At 43.8% G+C, this 15,816-nt stretch overlaps 1 non-coding gene across 1 annotated transcript; it reads left to right on the top strand.

Annotated features, from left to right (window-relative positions):
- Positions 1 to 15,471: 15,471 nt before the first annotated feature.
- trnal-uaa (transfer RNA leucine (anticodon UAA)) lies at positions 15,472 to 15,553 on the top strand. The gene has a single exon. It is a non-coding gene; the product is annotated as a tRNA-Leu (tRNA).
- Positions 15,554 to 15,816: the final 263 nt, after the last annotated feature.

Raw genomic sequence — 15,816 nt, 5'->3', positions numbered from 1 at the left:
CCACAGAAACTTTGAAAATGGCGGTGTTGCTGTGCCGCGACTGAAACGGAAATAACGTTCTGAGCGGACCAATCACAGTACTCGACGATGACGTCACCACGCGTCGACGCTATGCGTAAGAAGGATTTTTTGGAGGCGCGTTTCAGGCTACGGCGGAGGTACTATTAAGTTAGCATGTCAGGGATGAGACACGCTTATCGTCCAACAGGAAGTTAGCATGTCAGGGATGAGACACGCTTATCGTCCAACAGGAAGTTAACATGTCAGGGATGAGACATGCTTATCGTCCAACAGGAAGTTAGCATGTCAGGGATGAGACACGCTTATCGTCCAACAGGAAGTTAGCATTTCAGGGATGAGACACGCTTATCGTCCAACAGGAAGTTAGCATGTCAGGGATGAGACACCCTGATAGTCCAACAGGAAGTTAGCATCTCCATGGTTCCTTTGACCAGAAGCCAGTGGGATCGTTCCATTCTGACATCTTGATTGACATTTGTCCTTCTCTGAGCTAAATAGCTGGCAATCATTTGAAAAAAACCTTGATTTACTTTTTGTATTTTGATCTTCAGCTCATTTGCATACTTTTGTTAAAATTCTCCCCTTTTTGTCTTTTTTTTCTGCTGTTTTGAGCACAAAGTCCACCTGGTGCCTAAAGACCAGTTCAGCATGGACTACGTTGAACCTTCAGTCCGCTGCATCAGCACCCATGGATGGTTCCCCCCTGACAGGAGGATTCTGGTGAGGAACATTAGTGGGACAGCACTCTTGTTAGAACGGTTCTGATCCACCTTCCCTCCCCCTGTAGCTCCTCCTGTGTCCCCTCAGCGCTCTTGTTAGAACGGTTCTGATCCACCTTCCCTCCCCCTGTAGCTCCTCCTGTGTCCCCTCAGGCTCTTGTTAGAACGGTTCTGATCCACCTTCCCTCCCCCTGTAGCTCCTCCTGTGTCCCCTCAGCGCTCTTGTTAGAATGGTTCTGATCCACCTTCCCTCCCCCTGTAGCTCCTCCTGTGTCCCCTCAGCGCTCTTGTTAGAACGGTTCTGATCCACCTTCCCTCCCCCTGTAGCTCCTCCTGTGTCCCCTCAGTGCTCTTGTTAGAAGGGTTCTGATCCACCTTCCCTCCCCCTGTAGCTCCTCCTGTGTCCCCTCAGCGCTCTTGTTAGAAGGGTTCTGATCCACCTCCCCTCCCCCTGTAGCTCCTCCTGTGTCCCCTCAGCGCTCTTGTTAGAAGGGTTCTGATCCACCTTCCTCCCTCTGTAGCTCCTCCTGTGTCCTCTCAGCGCTCTCGTTAGAACGGTTCTGATCCACCTCCCCTCCCCCTGTAGCTCCTCCTGTGTCCCCTCAGCGCTCTTGTTAGAACGGTTCTGATCCACCTTCCCTCCCCCTGTAGCTCCTCCTGTGTCCCCTCAGCGCTCTCGTTAGAACGGTTCTGATCCACCTTCCCTCCCCCTGTAGCTCCTCCTGTGTCCCCTCAGCGCTCTTGTTAGAAGGGTTCTGATCCACCTTCCCTCCCCCTGTAGCTCCTCCTGTGTCCCCTCAGCGCTCTTGTTAGAAGGGTTCTGATCCACCTTCCCTCCCCCTGTAGCTCCTCCTGTGTCCCCTCAGCGCTCTTGTTAGAAGGGTTCTGATCCACCTTCCCTCCCCCTGTAGCTCCTCCTGTGTCCCCTCACGTTTCCAAACTCCCTCCCACTGGCTGGTGCTGAAGGAGGGCCAGAGCTCCTCCTACAGGAGCCCATCCTGGCCTCCCCCGCTGCAGCTCCTCCACTGACCTCCCACCAGAGAGATGAGCCCCCTGGTTCAGAGGTGACAGACCACCTCTGGGAGCAGACAACAGAGACCACATCAGGCTGGACTCCTTGCAGGTAAGGAGGCTGACGGCTGCTGAGTGAGTGAGTTTACGACGCTCCCACCACTGCTGCTGGATTGATTTAACACATCTGGAATATTTAGATTTATTCTGGGTCAACATCTGCATCTGTTGAAGTCCTCAGTCTCCATGCAGGTGGTGTTGTTCCAGATAAAAGGTCTCAATAACAGCATCACTCCAGGTGAAACCATTCCAAAGAAGGCTAAGTGGAGCTGGCATATCAGCCCCCAATGGAAGCCTGCTGCTGCTGCCAAGCTCTCCATGTCATCATGGAAAAGTTGATTGTTCAACTCAATGTTTTTCCCATTGGGAGGAGATTTGTTGTTCCACCATGAAGTCTTTTCTGGTGATGAGTTTGTGTGTTGTAGTAGCATGAAGATATCTTGTTATCATGATCAACTCATCTGGCCTGGTGGAAGAACGCTGCTGTGTTTGGATTCAGACGAGTCAAATCTGAACCAGGGACTTGTAGTTTTATCCTCGGTCTCCGGACTCATAAAATGGAGACCGGCCCAGTTTGACACTTTTGAACTCCTCCATGATGTTCAAATCTCATGACTGAGATTCGTGATTGGAAACATCGGCGGTTCAGGAAAGAAAACATGTACCATTGAACATCGCTCTCATCCTTCTACTCAGAACGCTGCGGTGGACTCCACCGTGTCCAGGCTTTGGGCAGATACGTCTTCATCCTCCACCACCACCAGCCGCTCCACCCCACCCACCCTGTGCAGGTCTACATTACCAGGGTCGGATCTGGCAGGGTGGAGGATCTTTGATTCATCTTAGCTTTCCTGCTCCGGCTGTTTGAGAAACATTCAAATGGAGATGGTTGTTTGTGTCTTTCAGGCCACGCCAACGCCTCCTTCTGTCCCCACGCTTACGGCTGCCGAAACGTGCCGGTGTCTGAAAACCAGATCATTCTGGATGTGCCGGACCACCAGGTCCTCCTCACCTGCAGGTTCCTGCAGGCAGAGCCCTGTGGTGGTAGGTTTCCTGCTCCTCTGCTGGACTGATACCCTCTCCCTTTCCCCACACGTATCTGCTGTTTCGACTCTGTGCCTCCTTCTCCTCTGTCAGGCCTGGACTTCTTCCTTCTGTCTCTCCAGGATTACGTCCTGGTGGTGCCTGAGAGCAGCTCCAGCTCCAGCTCCCTGAACCAAGAACCACTGGAGAAATCTGACCACTTCATCAGCAACTGTGGCCTCAACAGCTTTCATGTCAAGTCGGTGTCTCTCAGCCTGAGTTGGTCCCTGTTCTGTATCCCTGAATGTTCTAGAGGAACTAAACTGGGCCTGACTGGGACGCTTCTGTCTGCTCAGATTTGGGTTGTGAATGCATTCAGATGTCATTTACAAGCATTGGAACTAAAGACCTGAGCCTCAAGAATATTTAGTTCTTGATTTACTTTCTCTTGCAGGGTTTCATTTTGTGCTAATTTTCTTTTGAAGATCTTTGTTTTTTTGTTGTCCTTCCATTTAGCGAGTTTGGCTAAGAACCTTTTCCCCACTAAACTAATTTTCCTAAAATGTCTCGCTAACGTTTCCTTTTTCTCTGTCGTCCCTCCTGTCCTTGGTCTCCATTCTGTCTCAGCTCAGCTGTGTCTCTTGGGCTCTCTTCAACAACGGCGCCCTGCCTTGTGCCTGCCATGAGGTTGGAGCTGAGAGTGACACCTGCGAGCCATTTGGTGGTCGGTGCCGCTGCAGGCCCCACGTGATTGGCCGAGACTGCTCCATGTGGGCCGTGGGTTGCTGGGGATTCCCCACTGCAGACGTGAGTGTCAGATTGGATGAATGATGAGTAATAAGGGCTTTTAATGATGAGTGAGAGGACGGACCAAAGCAACCTGTCCAACCATCAGAGGACAGTTTGTTGTTCTAGTTTCAACTCTTACTACATTACTGTAAGCATCACTTTGAGTTCATTAGCAACTATCACTACATTACTATTAGCATCATTTTGGGATCATTAGCAATTCTTACGAAATAACTATCGCATTATTTTTAGGTTCGTAGCAACACTTACTACATGACTGTCAGCATCACTTTGAGGTTATTCGAAACTTTCACTCCATTACTGTTAGCATCATTTTGAGTTCATTAGCAAGTCTGACATCACTGTCACATCATTTTGAGATCAATAGCAATTCTTCCAACATCACTGTTGCATTATTTTGAGGTTAGTAGCAACTCTTACTACATGACTGTCAGCATCACTTTGAGGTTGTTCGAAACACTTACTACATTACTGTTAGCATCATTTTGAGTTCATTAGCAATTCTTACTACATCACTGTCGCATCATTTTGAGATCATTAGCAATTCTTCTGACATCACTGTCAAATTATTTTGAGGTTCGTAGCAACTCCTACTACATTATTGTTGCATTATTTAAAGGTTCGTAGCAACTCTTACTACATTACTGTCAGCATCACTTTGAGTTTATTAGCAACTTTCACTACATTACTGTTAGCATCATTTTGAGTTTATTAGCATTTCTTATGACATCACTGTAGCATGAAATTGACTTCATTAGCAACTCTTACTAAATGACTGTCAGCATCACTTTGAGGTTGTTCGAAACTCTTACCACATTACTGTAAGCATCACTGAGTTCATTAGCAACTATCACTACATTATTGTTCGCATCATCTTGAGATCATTACCAATTCTTCTGACATCACTGTCGCATTATTTTGAGGTTCGAAGCAACTCTTACTGCTTTACTGTTGCATTTTTTAAGGTTCGTAGGAACCCTTACTACATGACTGTCAGAATCACTTTGAGGTTGTTCGAAACACTTACTATATTACGATCAGCATCACTTTGAGTTAATTAGCAACTATCACTACATTACTGTTAGCATCATTTTGAGGTTAGAAGCAACTCTTACTACATGACTGTAAGCATCACTGAGTTGATTAGCAACTATCACTACATTACTATTAGCATCATTTTGAGTTCATTAGCAATTCTTCCGACATCACTGTCGCAATATTTTGAGGTTCGTAGCAACTTTCATTACATTAATGTCCCATTATTTTTAGGTTCGTAGCAACTCATCCTACATGACTGTCAGCATCACTTTGAGGTTATTCGAAACACTTAGTACATTACTGTAAGCATCACTGAGTTGATTAGGAACTATCACTACATTACTGTTAGCATCATCTTGAGTTCATTAGCAATTCTTCCGACATCACTGTCGCAATATTTTGAGGTTCGTAGCAACTTTCATTACATTAATGTCCCATTATTTTTAGGTTCGTAGCAACTCATCCTACATGACTGTCAGCATCACTTTGAGGTTATTCGAAACACTTAGTACATTACTGTAAGCATCACTGAGTTGATTAGGAACTATCACTAGATTACTGTTAGCATCATTTTGAGTTCATTAGCAATTCTTACTACATCACTGTCGCATCATTTTGAGATCATTAGCAATTCTTCCGACATCACTGTCGCATTATTTTGAGGTTCGTAGCAACTGTTACTACATGACTGTCAGCATCACTTTGAGGTTATTCGAAACACTTAGTACATTACTGTAAGCATCACTGAGTTGATTAGCAACTATCACTACATTACTGTTAGCATCATTTTAAGTTCATTCGCAATTCTTCCGACATCACTGTCGCAATATTTTGAGGTACGTAGCAACTTTTACTACATGACTGTCGCATTATTATGAGGTTCGTAGCAACTCTTAGGACATGACTGTCAGCATCACTTTGAGTTTTTTAGCAACTATCACTACATTACTGTTAGCATCATTTTGAGTTAATGAGCAATTCTCACGACATCACTGTAGCATTGAATTGAGTTCATTAGCAACTCTTACTAAATGACTGTCAGCATCACTTTGAGGTTGTTCGAAACTCTTACTACATTACTTTAAGCATCACTGAGTTTCTTAGCAACTATCGCTACATTACTGTTAGCATCATCTTGAGTTCATTAACAATTCTCACGACATCACTGTCGCAATATTTTGAGGTTCGGAGCAACTTTTACTACATGACTGTCGCATTATCTTGAGGTTTGTAGCAACACTTACTACATGACTGTCAGCATCACTTTGAGGTTATTCGAAACTTTCACTCCATTACTGTTAGCATCATTTTGAGTTCATTAGCGATTCTTACTACGTCACTGTCGCATCATTTTGAGATCATTAGCAATTCTTCTGACATCACTGTCACATTATTTTGAGGTTCGTAGCAACTTTTACTACATTACTGTCGCATTATTTTAAGGTTCGTAGCAACTCTTAGTACATGACTGTCAGCATCACTTTGAGGTTGTTCGAAACTCTTACTACATTACTGTAAGCATCACTGAGTTGATTAGCAACTATCACGACATTACTGTTCGCATCATTTTGAGTTCATTAGCAATTCTTCCGACATCACTGTCGCAATATTTTGAGGTTCGTAGCAACTTTTCCTACATTACTGTCGCATTATTTTGAGGTTCATAGCAACTCTTAGTACATGACTGTCAGCATCACTTTGAGGTTCTTCAAAGTTTCACTCCATTACTGTTCGCATCATTTTGAGTTCATTAGCAATTCTTCTGACATCACTGTCACATCATTTTGAGGTTCGTAGCAACTCTTACTACATTATTGTTGCATTATTTTGAGGTTCGTAGCAACTCTTACTACATTACTGTCAGCATCATTTTGAGTTTATTAGCAACTATCACTACATTACTGTCAGCATCACTTTGAGGTTGTTCGAAACTCTTACTACATTTCTTTAAGCATCACTGAGTTTATTAGCAACTATCACTACATTACTGTTAGCATCATTTTGAGTTCATTAGCAATTCTTCCGACATCACTGTCGCAATATTTTGAGGTTCGTAGCAACTCTTACTACATTATTGTTGCATTATTTTGAGGTTCGTAGCAACTCTTACTAAATGACTGTCAGCATCACTTTGAGGTTGTTCGAAACTCTTACTACATTTCTTTAAGCATCACTGAGTTTATTAGCAACTATCACTACATTACTGTTAGCATCATCTTGAGTTCATTTGCAATTCTTCCGACATCACTGTCGCAATATTTTGAGGTTCGTAGCAACTTAAATACATGACTGTCGCATTATTTTAAGGTTCGTAGCAACTCTTACTACATTATTGTTGCATTATTTTAAGGTTCGTAGCAACTCTGACTACATTACTGTCATCATCACTTTGAGTTTATTAGCAACTGTCACTACATTACTGTTAGCATCATTTTGAGGTTAGAAGCAACTCTTACTACATGACTGACAGCATCACTTTTAGGTTGTTCGAAACACTTACTACATTACTGTAAGTATCACTGAGTTTTTTAGGGCCTGAGCCAGTCCCTGGCGAAGACCCTATTATGTTTCGAAGTCACACTCGCCACTTCAAAAGTAAATTTGACCCCCTAAACATGCATGAAAACTCACCAAATTTGGTAAGCACATCGGGTGCGGCGAAAAATTCGATAATTAAAAAAAAAAGAGGCGCTCTACTCAATAGCGCCACCTACATACACAAAAAACCACGCCCCAGACTGTAGGAATGTCCTACAGACATGGGACAAACACCATTGAACTCGTCTCATCAAGACGGATAAATCATACACTCACACCCCTGACCTAACTGTAACAGGATGTCCACAATTTGGACACAAATGTCTAATTTTGGACAATTTTGCTCCCCGAACAAAATCTATCTCCTCCTAAACCGTAAATGCCAGGGCTTCCAAACTTTCACACATTACTCTCCCAACTGTGCTGATTAAAAGTTGTTCAAGGTTAATATACTACGCGCTCGGTTTGGATTTTATGAGCCGTCAAATTGGGGGAGACACTTTTCGCCTTACAATGGAAGTCTATGGGGAGAGCGTGTCCTCTCAGGGTACATACTCTCAAACAAATGCTTCTCACATCTACACCATACATTCCACAGCTTTTAAAAACACACCACTGTATTCCTGACAAAAATCCCTACAAAAATATGGTATTTTGTGTGACTTTTGACCAACGTATGCCGACTTATTCACCTTTTACACACTACATTTCTCTGAATCCTCCACTCTCTCCACTCCAGCACAGATCAGACACAGTGCAGCGGGGGAAGGGTTCTTAATGGGCCAGCTGGCAGCTCTGCTCTCAGCTCTGCTCTCAGCTCTGACAGAGATGGCAGAGAGCGAGCAGAGAAGGGAGGGGCTCTTAAAGGGCCGGGTCTCAGCTCTGCTCTCAGCTCTGCTCTCAGCTCTGACAGAGATGGCAGAGAGCGAGCAGAGAAGGGAGGGGCTCTTAAAGGGCCGGCTCTCAGCTCTGCTCTCACACTGTGCAGCGCACTGAGGCTCGTATCTCCTAAACTACAAGGCCTAGGGATTTGCCAATTACACCGTTGGATTCGGGCCGGCGATCCGGCCGCGGTTAGGCGGGGGCTCAGGCCCTAACAACGCTGCTTGCAGCTTTAATTAGCAACTATCACTTCATTAGTGTTAGCATCATTTTGAGTTCATTAGCAATTCTTCCGACATCACTGTCGCAATATTTTGAGGTTCGGAGCAACTTTTAGTACATGACTGTCAGCATCACTTTGAGGTTATTCGAAACTCTTACTACATGACTGTCAGCATCACTTTGAGCTTATTCGAAAGTTTAAATCCATTGCTGTTAGCATCTTTTTGAGTTCATTAGCAATTCTTACTACATCACTGTCGCATCATTTTGAGATCATTAGCAATTCTTCCGACATCACTGTCGCATTATTTTGAGGTTCGTAGCAACTCTTACTACATGACTGTCAGCATCACTTTGAGGTTATTCGAAACGTTCACTCCATTACTGTTAGAATCATTTTGAGTTCATTAGCAATTCTTACTAAATCACTGTCGCATCATTTTGAGATCTTTAGCAATTCTTCTGACATCACTGTCGCATTATTTTGAGGTTCGTAGCAACTCTTAGTACATGACTGTCAGCATCACTTTGAGGTTGTTCGAAACTCTTACTACATTACTGTAAGCATCACTGAGTTTCTTAGGAACTATCACTACATTACTGTTAGCATCATTTTGAGTTCATTAGCAATTCTCACGACATCACTGTACCATTAAATTGAGTTCATTAGCAACTCTTACTAAATGACTGTCAGCATCACTTTGAGGTTGTTCGAAACTCTTACTACATGACTGTAAGCATCACTGAGTTTATTAGCAACTATCTCTACATTACTGTTAACATCATCTTGAGTTCATTAGCAATTCTTCCGACATCACTGTCGCAGTATTTTGAGGTTCGTAGCAACTTTAACTACATTACTGTCGCATTATTTTGAGGTTTGTAGCAACACTTACTACATGACTGTCAGCATCACTTTGAGCGTATTCGAAAGTTTCACTCCATTACTGTTAGCATCATTTTGAGTTCATTAGCAATTCTTACTAAATCACTGTCGCATCATTTTGAGATCATTAGCAATTCTTCCGACATCACTGTCGCAATATTTTGAGGTTCGTAGCAACTCTTACTACATGACTGTCAGCATCACTTTGAGTTTATTAGCAACTATCACTACATTACTGTTCGCATCATTTTGAGTTCATGAGCAATTTTCACGACATCACTGTAGCATTAAATTGAGTTCATTAGCAACTCTTACTAAATGACTGTCAGCATCACTTTGAGGTTGTTCGAAACACTTACTACATTACTGTCAGCATCACTGACTTGATTAGCAACTATCACTACATTACTGTTAGCATCATTTTGAGTTCATTAGCAATTCTTACGACATCACTGTCGCATCATTTTGAGATCATTAGGAATTCTTCCGACATTACTTTCGCATTATTTGTAGTTCATTAGCAATTCCTACGACATCACTGTAGCATTATTTTGAGGGTAGTAGCAACTCTTACTACATGACTTTCAGCATCATTTGAAATTGTTCGAAACACTTACTACATTACTGTAAGCCTCACTGAGTTTATTAGCAACTATCACTACATTACTTTTGGCATTATTTTGTGTTCATTAGTAATTCTTACAACATCACTGTCACATCATTTTGAGATCATTAGCAATTCTTCCGACATCACTTTCGCATTATTTGGAGGTTCGTAGCAACTCTTACTACATTACTGTTGCATTGTTATGAGGTTAGTAGCAACTCTTAGTACATGACTGTCAGCATCACTTTGAGGTTGTTCTAAACTTTCACTTCATTACTGAAAGCATCACTGAGTTTATAGCAACTATCACTACATTACTGTTAGCATCATTTTGAGTTCATTAGCAATTCTTCCGACATCACTGTAGCGTTATTTTGTGGTTTGTAGCAACTGTTACTACATTACTGTTAGCATCACTGAGTTTATTAGCAACTATCACTACATTACTGTTAGCATAATTTTGAGTTCATTAGCAATTCTTATGACATCACTGTCGCATCATTTTGAGATCATTAGGAATTCTTCCGACATCACTGTCGCATTATTTTGAGGTTCGTAGCAACTCTTACTACATGACTGTCAGCATCACTTTGAGGTTATTAGAAACTTTCACTACATTTCTTTTCGCATCATTTTGAGATCATTTGGAATTTTTCCAACATCATTGTAGCATTATTTTGAGGTTATTAGTAACTCTTCCTCCATTACTGTTAGCATCATTTTGAGTTCATTAGCAATTCTTCCGACATCACTGTAGCATTATTTTGAGGTTTTTGTGGTACCTTTGTTTGTAACCGATCTGCTGACCAGCGAGACGCCACCACGCACGGCTGTCGGCTCCGTAAAGGAGGGAGAGGAAGTGGAAAGGACGGAGAAGGGTCGGACCAGGTCTATTTCTAGGTGACCACTCACTATCGTCTTCCACACTGCCCCTCATGGTGGGGAGTGTAGCGCCATCCTGCCACAGTACATTTGTTTCATTCTTTTGCTCTTGCACTTTCATTAAAATGGACTTGACTTGAGAACGTTTTGTTTCAAAATATAGAAGAATTCCCAGATTTATAGGTAGCATGAGTATGAAGTTGCCCTTGCACCCGGTGGGAAAATGTCCTCTGCATTTGACTCTCACTATGTAGGAGCAGTGGTAGCAGTGTCAGCCTGGGGGCTTGGTCAAGATCAATGACAGGAGTAGCAGACAGGTAATATCCATAGCATGCTTGTTGTTTTAGAGGAGTAAGGGTACACTGTTGGTCTCTCACCTGATGCGCTGTCATCAGCACAAATGATCTGTTCCTAAACATCAAAATCTACCATCCCCCCTGATTGTTTTTTACAACTGGAGTACTGGTTAACACTTTAGAAAGCCTTCATTCAGAGCTGTGAAGAACCTTGAACCTGATATCCCAGACATCAAAGTGGGCCACTAACTGGCCAGATGAAGCTATGCTAGGCTGCTGTATCCTGAAGAGCTAAAGTAGCAGCTTCTGAGAGGGATGCTAACCTGGATGTGTTCATCTCCTACTTTAATATCAGCCCCCAACTTGGAGCTCTGACAGCCTCCAGCTTGTTGTTCCTGTTTCTGCTTCAGTCAGCAGGGAACTCCAACCTGCAGTCGAATCTTCAACAACAATGGAATAGAAAAGTGAGGAAGAAAAACTAGAATAAACTTACAAAGCTGAGAAATGTTCATGAAGAAGAAAGGCACACGTTATGATTGAGGCCAGAAACTAAAACTCCACACCAAATGTACTTTGACTTGTAGGATAATGAACTTGAATGTGTTGAAACAGCAGATCAATGAATCCACTACCACACAACAAGATGATGACCCCCTACCACAAGATGGCGTCACAGATCCTGACGCTCTGAGCAGGAAACACAGAGCAAAACATTACAACAAAGCTCCTGTTGTTCCCTCCAGGAAAAACTGTGGCTCTGATGAGAAGAAGGATCCCAGCCTCTTCTGAGGATCCATGGCCGCACCATTGGGTAGAAGGACGAGGGGGTCGGCACCAGGAGGAACCCTGGTGTCTCCGATGCAGGGAAGATGGAGCAGTGAAGAGACCACATTGTGGCGTCCTAAAGAGGACATTTGGTGGAGCCTGAGACAGCAAACATCACGCCCCCTTCATCAGAAGAACCACAGCACCAGAAGAAAGAATCCTGGCAGTGACGACAGGGAGGATCAGGGTGACCTCCTCACCACCACCTTTGAACCTTCAAATGAACTTTAAAAAGCTTTAGAGTGGAGAAGGATTTTAAACATTTTATTGTTTTTTCCTTTCATTCTCATTTGTGCGATTGTCTGATTTATTAGAAATAAACACTGTCTGCTGGGTTTACATTGACTGTGATTCTCTTTTTGCATGCAAGTTGAAAGTTCTGCCAATAAAAACCACAAGTATTTGAAGACCAAAGGAAGAACCCCCAAAGTCAGGACCCTGAGATCAAAGTGAGCGCTCTGATCTCAGAGGTCTGGGATATTTCCCATCCCATGGCCCTTCAAATAAGAGCCCTGTGTCTCTGTCTCAAAGTTTTCAACCGTATTTGTTTGTTAAATTAAAACCAGACGACCACTGTGGTCCTTTTTACATGGTAAGTAAAGCACAGATGCCCTGGTGGACCTGTTGGCACCCTGGACTTTGAATCCAGTGACCTGAGTCCAAGTCTCAGTTCCAGCAGGTTTCCTGCAGCCTTCAGCAGAGCTGCCATGTTTCTCTGTAGAGAACTAAGTGATGCTCTCAGCAGGTTGAGGGCACCACCAACAAGTGAGGGATGAACCTCTGACTTCCTACTTGTCAAACAGGAAACTCCTAATACCTCATTTGAGTAAAGTACCTCATATTCCTGACATCCAAGTAGTAGTGAAGTGGAGGAAGAAGGGAGGAGATCTCCAACAGGATCCTTCTTTCCTCTGTCCTCCTTGATCTCATGGATCACCACAGTCAAGGGGAGACCCAAGCTCCCGGATGGATCTGGCACTCAGGAACTGCTGAGTTTTCCAGTGGACTTTGTTCCATCCATGGTTCAGGAACAGGACTCCTCCTGGTTAACCTGGTATCTTTCCACCCAACTGTGGGTTCTTGGAGAATTTTTCATGTCATGTCAAGAAATCAGGCTGGTGGGTTTTTCAATGAGAGAAATTCTGGTAACTTAATTAAGTGGCATGTTTGTTGAAGCAGTAATTAACTGATAAATTAAGGAAGGCCTGGCCAGTCTTTGCTCCCAGGTCATACAATGGAGTTAGAAAGTCCTGAATAAATCTGGAGTTCCATGATTTCCTTGTGGTTCATGATCCTTTTGCCAATGTAGTCTGGAACAAGAGCAAGATGAACCTCCAAATATCAACAGGTTGATTGCAGGTGATGTCAAGTGGTATTTAGAGGAACGTCCTCCTTGTGTTTGGTTCCATGGTGGAAGGGTGAGCCCTCTGGACTCTGGATCCAGTGATCAGAGTTCAAGTCTCAGAAGGACCTTCCTGTCTGGAATGTGTCCCATGTAACAAACTGATCAAGAGATGTTACGTGGTTCAAATGTTCTGGTTCATTTCTTACTGCCATGAACTCAGACTGTGTGTTTAATGTTAACAATAAATGTAACGACTAAGGAGCCAGTAGCTCCTGTGGAAAAAAATTCTACTTTGTCAGTGAATGAATTCATTTGATATTGAAGTCTGCAACTTTCAGTGTCTGTCAGGATGGCTGAGCGGTCTAAGGCGCTGCGTTCAGGTCGCAGTCTCTCCTGGAGGCGTGAGTTCAAATCCCACTTCTGACAAAGGACATTTTCTCCACATTCCTATGCATCCACAATGGTAAACTCCAAACCCAGTTGAAGCTGCTCTCCACTGATGGGAGTGAGTGGTTGAACTGGCAGCAGAGGAGGCAAAGGAGCTTCCCTGTGACGTCCCAACATTGCCTGGTTTCCTCCAACATGGAGCAGCCACCAAACTCTAACTTCAATGTTGGATCAAAGTCTACTGAAGGAATGTGTTTTCTCTCAATTCACATTTTGTCCATTAACTTCATAATCAGAGTCACCATCTCATCACATGACTAAAGTCTGGGTTCTGTATTGGTGGTAAAATATCCTTCCATGCCCCTCACTAGTTTGCACACAGAAAAGCATATTTTACTGGTTTCAGATCTCTTAGCTTGTTCTCTCTCTTAAACCAGCTGAGGCAGCTTTCATTGTGTGATTGATTTTAAAATATAAATATGGAACAGAACCATTGGAATCAGATGTCAGGACATTTGAAGGAATGTCAATCTCCTGTTGAAATGTTGCAGTGTGCAGCTGAGGCTCTCTGGCAGTGGCACCAGGAGCCCCAATGGCAGAACCTGGACCCTCCTGGAGGAGAACCACAGGTGAGGGCCTTCTTGGCTCCAGATTGATGGAAATCAAGTGTCTGAGGCTGTTAGCAGCCATGAAGTTGATCTGGTTGGCACTGGTATTTGTTCTTGCTGCAGCTCAGGAGTGATTCAGGAGAAGAGTTTCAGAACAGCCCAGGTTGGGGACTGGAATTCTAAAATTTCCCCTGGAACCAAACAACCTTGGAGGGTAAAACCTCCAATCCTAGCCACTCAGATGCAGCAGCAGAAGAAGCTGACATCCACCCTGACAGTCAGAGCATCAAGTCAAGAAAACATCACCATCTTGTAGTTCCAAACCTCCACCTGTCAGATTCAGCTACTTCTGATTGTGGGACTTTAAACTTGAACACAATGGAATTTGGACAAGGAGTTTTCCTTCCAGTCCAAACATCATCGTCCAGCCTCCAACCAGAGGTCCCTCAGTTATCATGGAGCCACAGGTGGAGTCTGGATTCTTTTCTGGAATGAGACGGCAATGAGAGTCCTGCCAAGTGACATCACTGACATGACTGGATGACTTCAGTCACGTGACTGGATGACTTCTGTCACATGACTGGATGACAGTGTAGATGCCAATGTAGAGGTTGGGGAAATCGTCTCTGAGAATCCAGCTTGAACCCACAGCCTCCTTGTTTTCCAAAAACCCAAACAGCGACCATCTGACATGTTTTAGTGTCAGCACAGGTCATAGCGCTGAGACTGAACTCTCATTCTCCTCCAACTATTATTTCCACCTCACACTCCTGCAGATATTCAAGTGAACAGGGAACACAAATTTATGCTCAACTTCTCCTGTGTATTCATCCACAGTCACTAAACAACAACCAAACCAAACAAAAGGGGGTTTGCTAGCATGGCAATCAGCTGTAGTTCACCATCTTATCCAGGTCACATGACTCAGGAGTAGCGTGGCCGTCTGGCAACCAAAGGGTGGCTGGTTTGATCCTCACTTTCTCCAGTGACCATGTCAAAGTGTCCTTGAGTGAGATACTGAACCCCCAAATACTTCTGATGAGTAGGTTGGCTCCTTGCATGGCAGCCTTCAGCATCAGTGTGTGAGTGTGTGAATGAGAGGACATTGTTCAGCTCCTTGAGTGCTGCTGAGGTAGAAAGGCTCTGTACAAACTGAGTCCTTTTACCATTTCTTTCCTGCCTCTAGCGGCGCTGTTGTCACTTCCTGTGACCGTGGGAGGGAAGGGGTCCCCCTTCAGAATAAGTTTGATATCAGTGTTACTTCCTCTTCAACACGCCTTTAGCAGACCAACTCACAGAACAGCTCAGTGAGGTAGTGTGGCCGAGCGGTCTAAGGCGCTGGGTTTAAGCTCCAGTCTCTGAGGAGGCGTGGGTTCAAATCCCACCACTGCCATCATGTCCCAGGTCACTGGAGAGGTGTGGCAGGTCTCTCACAGCCTCTTCTCTCTCTTCCACTGAGGTCTTCAAACCTGTGACCAAAAGAAGAACCCTCCTCTGAGTCCACAGACCTGAGCATTGCTGCTCTGACTACCAGGTTACCTCCTGGTGATCATGGTGAGGTAGTCAGTTGTTCCTTTGTTTTTTGACAGAGGCTTCATTGTGAATTAAATAATTTTAATTCTTTACTTGAAGTTTCACGCTGTTTCGATTGAAAAA

Source organism: Aulostomus chinensis, chromosome 1 (assembly GCF_037954235.1).
Source record: "Aulostomus chinensis isolate RoL2024-O1b breed Wild chromosome 1, RoL_Achi_v1.0, whole genome shotgun sequence".
Classification (NCBI taxonomy): Eukaryota; Metazoa; Chordata; class Actinopteri; order Syngnathiformes; family Aulostomidae; genus Aulostomus; species Aulostomus chinensis.
This window is presented reverse-complemented; position numbering and strand designations above follow the sequence as displayed.